Raw genomic sequence first — 6,145 nt, 5'->3', positions numbered from 1 at the left:
CCCCCTCTGTCTGGGCAGGGTCCCTCTGTGTCTCCCCATTCTGTATGTGCCCCTCACCTTCCCTGTCTGGGCAGGGTCCCTCTGTGTCTCCCCCATTCTGTATGTGCCCCCCCTCTGTCTGGGCAGGGTCCCTCTGTGTCTCCCCATTCTGTATGTGCCCCCCCCTCTGTCTGGGCAGGGTCCCTCTGTGTCTCCCCATTCTGTATGTGCCCCCCCCTCTGTCTGGGCAGGGTCCCTCTGTGTCTCCCCATTCTGTATGTGCCCCCCCTCTGTCTGGGCAGGGTCCCTCTGTGTCTCCCCATTCTGTATGTGCCCCTCTGTCTGGGCAGGGTCCCTCTGTGTCTCCCCATTCTGTATGTGCCCCCCCTTTCTGTCTGGGCAGGGTCCCTCTGTGTCTCCCCATTCTGTATGTGCCCCCCCTCTGTCTGGGCAGGGTCCCTCTGTGTCTCCCATCTGTATGTGCCCCCCCTCTGTCTGGGCAGGGTCCCTCTGTGTCTCCCCATTCTGGATGTGCCCCCTCACCTTCCCCTCTGTCTGGGCAGGGTCCCCTCTGTGTCTCCCCATTCTGTATGTGCCCCCCCCCTTCCCCTCTGTCTGGGCAGGGTCCCTCTGTGTCTCCCCATTCTGTATGTGCCCCCCTCTGTCTGGGCAGGGTCCCTCTGTGTCTCCCCATTCTGTATGTGCCCCCCTCTGTCTGGGCAGGGTCCCTCTGTGTCTCCCCATTCTGTATGTGCCCCCCCTCTCTGTCTGGGCAGGGTCCCTCTGTGTCTCCCCTCTGTATGTGCCCCCCCCCTCTGTCTGGCAGGGGTCCCTCTGTGTCTCCCCATTCTGTATGTGCCCCTCACCTTCCCCTCTGTCTGGGCAGGGTCCCTCTGTGTCTCCCCATTCTGTATGTGCCCCTCACCTTCCCCTCTGTCTGGGCAGGGTCCCTCTGTGTCTCCCCATTCTGTATGTGCCCCCCCTCTGTCTGGGCAGGGTCCTCTGTGGTCTCCCCCATTCTGTATGTGCCCCCTCTGTCTGGGCAGGGTCCCTCTGTTGTCTCCCCATTCTGTATGTGCCCCCCTCCTGTCTGGGCAGGGTCCCCTGTGTCTCCCCATTCTGATGTGCCCCTCACCCCCCCTCTGTCTGGGCAGGGTCCCTCTGTGTCTCCCCATTCTGTATGTGCCCCACCTTCCCCTCTGTCTGGGCAGGGTCCCTCTGTGTCTCCCCATTCTGGTATGTGCCCCCCTCTGTCTGGGCAGGGTCCCTCTGTGTCTCCCCATTCTGTATGTGCCCCCCCCCTCTGTCTGGGCAGGGTCCCTCTGTGTCTCCCCATTCTGTATGTGCCCCCCCTCTGTCTGGGCAGGGTCCCTCTGTGTCTCCCCCATTCTGTATGTGCCCCCCCTCTGTCTGGCAGGGTCCCTCTGTGTCTCCCCATTCTGTATGTGCCCCCCCCTCTGTCTGGGCAGGGTCCCTCTGTGTCTCCCCATTCTGTATGTGCCCCCCCCCCTCTGTCTGGGCAGGGTCCCTCTGTGTCTCCCCATTCTGTATGTGCCCCCCCCTCTGTCTGGGCAGGGTCCTCTGTGTCTCCCCATTCTGTATGTGCCCCCCCTTCTGTCTGGGCAGGGTCCCTCTGTGTCTCCCCATTCTGTATGTGCCCCTCACCTTCCCCTCTGTCTGGGCAGGGTCCTCTGTGTCTCCCCATTCTGTATGTGCCCTCACCTCCCCTCTGTCTGGGCAGGGTCCCTCTGTGTCTCCCCATTCTGTATGTGCCCCCTCTGTCTGGGCAGGGTCCCTCTGTGTCTCCCCATTCTGTATGTGCCCCCCTCTGTCTGGGCAGGGTCCCTCTGTGTCTCCCCATTCTGTATGTGCCCCCCTCTGTCTGGGCAGGGTCCCTCTGTGTCTCCCCATTCTGTATGTGCCCCTCACCTTCTATAGTATTTAATTCAGTGCCTCTGGCTGCCCCTTGGGTGCCACCCTGGAACCTTCTGCCCTGGCACAGGGGGGGGGGGTAGGTAGCCCCTCAGGCAGAGCTTCCTACAGAATGATGGGCTCGGCAGTAGTTGCTGCATGGCTGGGCATCCCAGTGAGTGATTGTGACAGATTATTGAGCGGCTGGGAAAGGGGTTCAGGAGTAGGTGAATTCGCACCCCGAGTTCCTATAATATGGAACCCGAGAATCAGGCGCAACGCTCTGCGGGGGCTTAGTAAATACGGGGGGCGGTCGCTGAGGGGTCGCAGCCATTTTGCTTTTCGCTCTGCGTTTGAGCCGATGCATTGGGCGCCGATCAATAGGAGAGATTTGTAGCTCGGATCCTGCGTCTCATTGCGACGAGCTCTTCCTGCTGCTCTTAATGCGCCGTTAATAATTAATGGGGTGAAGTATCGAGCGGGTTGGGGCCAAACGTATTCGCTAAATATCTGGAAACCCGATGAGAAAGATACATTTTGTGCTGAGTGAGAACCGATCATTCTTTGTAGCTAACAAGCCGCTAATGGGACGGGGGGGCTGTAACTGACTGGGGGGGTTAAAGGGGAAGCGCAACACCGATAGGAATAAAGGGATAAATGGGAACCCATTGGGCGGAGGGGGGTGGTTCTCTGGGAGTCCAAGGGGATTAAGACGCTAAGTTTCTGAGAGAGATGTGGGGGGTCGGAGGTAGAGAGATGGGGGGGGTCAGAAAAACAGAGATGTGGGGGTCAGAGATAGAGAGAGATGTGAGGGGGTCAAAGGTAGAGAAATGTGGGGGGGGGGTTGGAGATAGAGAGATGTGGGGGGGGCAGAGATAGAAAGATGTGGGGGGGGCAGAGATAGAGAGATGTGGGGGGGGGGGTCGGAGATAGAGAGTTGTGGGGGGGGTTGGAGATAGAGAGATGTGGGGGGGTCGGAGATAGAGAGATGTGGGGGGGTCGGAGATAGAGAAATGTGGGGGGGTCAGAGATAGAGAGATGTGGGGGGGGTCGGAGATAGAGAGTTGTGGGGGGGGTCGGAGATAGAGAGTTGGTGGGGGGCAGAGATAGAGAGATGTGGGGGGGGTCCGGAGATAGAAGAGATGTGGGGGGGGTCGGAGATAGAGAGTTGTGGGGGGGGCAGAGATAGAGAGATGTGGGGGGGGGTCGGAGATAGAGAGTTGTGGGGGGGGTCGGAGATAGAGAGTTGTTGGGGGGCAGAGATAGAGAGATGTGGGGGGGGTCGGAGATGAGAGATGTGGGGGGGGTCGGAGATAGAGAGTTGTGGGGGGGGGGCAGAGATAGAGAGATGTGGGGGGGTCGGAGATAGAGAGTTGTGGGGGGGGTCGGAGATAGAGAGTTGTGGGGGGGGGGCAGAGATAGAGAGATGTGGGGGGGTCGGAGATAGAGAGATGTGGGGGGTGGGGCAGAGATAGATGTGGGGGGGCGGAGATAGAGAGATGTGGGGGGGCAGAGATAGAGAGATGTGGGGGGGGCGGGATGATAGAGAGATGTGGGGGGGGTCGGAGATAGATGTGGGGAGTCGGAGATAGAGAGATGTGGGGGGTCGGAGATAGAGAGATGTGGGGGGGTCGGAGATAGAGAGATGTGGGGGGGTCGGAGATAGAGAGATGTGGGGGGGTCGGAGATAGATGTGGGGGAGTCGGAGATAGAGAGATGTGGGGGTGTCGGAGATAGAGAGTTGTGGGGGGGGTCGGAGATAGAGAGTTGTGGGGGGGGGCAGAGATAGAGAGATGTGGGGGGGTCGGAGATAGAGAGATGTGGGGGGGGCAGAGATAGATGTGAGGGGGCGGAGATAGAGAGATGTGGGGGGGGCAAGAGATAGAGAGATGTGGGGGGGCGGAGATAGAGAGATGTGGGGGGGTCCGGAGATAGATGTGGGGGAGTCGGAGATAGAGAGATGTGGGGGGGGTCGGAGAATAGAGAGATGTGGGGGGGGTCGGAGATAGAGAGTTTGTGGGGGGGGGCAGAGATAGAGGATGTGGGGGGGGTCGGAGATAGAGAGTTGTGGGGGGGGTCGGAGATAGAGAGTTGTGGGGGGGGGGCAGAGATAGAGAGATGTGGGGGGGTCGGAGATAGAGAGATGTGGGGGGGGCAGAGATAGATGTGGGGGGGCGGAGATAGAGAGATGTGGGGGGGGCAGAGATAGAGAGATGTGGGGGGGTCGGAGATAGATGTGGGGGGAGTCGGAGATAGAGAGATGTGGGGGGGTCGGAGATAGAGAGATGTGGGGGGGGTCGGAGATAGAGAGATGTGGGGGGGTCGGAGATAGATGTGGGGGGTCGGAGATAGATGTGGGGGAGTCGGAGATAGAGAGATGTGGGGGGGTCGGAGATAGAGAGATGTGGGGGGGTCGGAGATAGAGAGATGTGGGGGGGTCGGAGATAGAGAGATGTGGGGGTCGGAGATAGAGAGATGTGGGGGGGTCGGAGATAGAGAGATGTGGGGGGGTCACTGAGTTTCTAGCTAAACTATACAATTAACACAAATAAGAGGGAATTGAGCAGCAGGTCATGTGATTTGCTCAGTATCGGGGGCCTCAGGTTTTCGTTGACTAAACGTTTGAATCAGTCCGACATTTCCGCGCCGCGGTCGTTTGTGGGTAACGCCCCATGCACTTCCGTATAGTTGCGCTCACTGCGGCTCTGCCCCCCCTGTGGCACCTCTGCGCCCGCAGCCTCAATAGGCCCCTCCCACTCGCATCTAAAGATCCCGACGCCGACGCCACTCGGGCGCCCAATACCGGGAATGACACCACTTGGACTTTCATGCAAACTGCATCCAACTTGTGATATAGTCACAGAGTAACTGTCCCCCCAGTCCTACGTTATACTGACCCCCAACTGGCGACTGAGACCCCGTTACGTTAGCGGCCTTTCCTGCTGCATGATGGGAAATCCTGGCGCCGATCCCTTCCCAGCTGCCAATTTAGCACTAAGTCGTTTTCCCTTTCGATCACTTCCCTGCCGACTCCTACGGAGATTTCCCCAAGAAAAGAGGATAAAGTGACTGCGGGGGCCACGGGGAACAACCAAAGGAGATATTAAAGGGGATGTTAACCCAAAAATTCCTGCCTAACGTCTTTTGGGTTCTGCCTACAGAAAGGGGGGTAGGTACAGGGAACAGCCTCCCAGCAGGGCCGGTGGGACTAATACAGTAAAGGAATAGGGGGGGGGGGGCTGAAAGGGAACATAAGGAAGTGCTACTTTACAGAAAGGGGGGTAGGTACAGGGAACAGCCTCCCAGCAGGGCCAGTGGGACTAATACAGTACAGGGGGGGACACTGTATATACAGAAAGTTGTATGCTGCCCCCGTGTTGCTCAGTCACATTTCTGACTGTCAGTTTGTGGTGTCAGGTGACTCAGTTACTCTGACTGGCAGCTCCTGTGTGTAACTGTCACACCAATCACATAACAATGGTGCTCTAAACACCAACAGAGCTTATTGCGGGGGCAGCTCCTTATCCCCCCCCCTCCCCAGTGGCAGTGACTGCGCGTGACGAGGTAATTTGGACCCTAGCAACCAGATAACTGCTGTAACGCCAAACTGCAGAGCTGCTGAACAAAAATCATTCAAAAATTAAAAATAAAATATGAAGACCAATTGCAAATTGTCTCAGAATATCACTCTGTACATCATACTAAGGGTTAACTCAAAGGCACAATAAGAGCCCAAGTTTCTATGATGTCGTTGCTGGAGTTTGTGGCCCCCGCCGTACTTGCCCCCCAGTGAATAAATCCCCGGGGTAAATATAGATATGTCTGTGTATTGCGCCAGGGAGGCTCCGCCCTTGAAGGACTCACAAAGGGCAATTAGTCAGACGAAAGGCGGGAATTCATTATCATAAATGAGAAACATCACATGATCAGACCCCGACCTGATTGGCTGGAAATCAGCGAGTCACCCAGCGGGGAGCGACCCCCGGGGGCCCGAGGCAGAACAGATCAGTGGGACTTTTTCTTATTTTAGGATGATCAGATTGTAACCCCTCAGCTGCATACAGTACAGGAGATGTGGCCCCCGAGCAGCATACAGTACAGGAGATGTGGCCCCCGGGCAGCATACAGTACAGGAGATGTGGCCCCCGGGCAGCATACAGTACAGGAGATGTGGCCCCCGGGCAGCATACAGTACAGGAGATGTGGCCCCCGGGCAGCATACAGTACAGGAGATGTGGCCCCCGGGCAGCATACA

This window comes from Xenopus tropicalis, chromosome 7, assembly GCF_000004195.4.
Source record: "Xenopus tropicalis strain Nigerian chromosome 7, UCB_Xtro_10.0, whole genome shotgun sequence".
NCBI lineage: Eukaryota > Metazoa > Chordata > Amphibia > Anura > Pipidae > Xenopus > Xenopus tropicalis.
The sequence above is the reverse complement of the archived record's forward strand: the minus strand, read 5'-3'. Positions refer to the sequence as shown.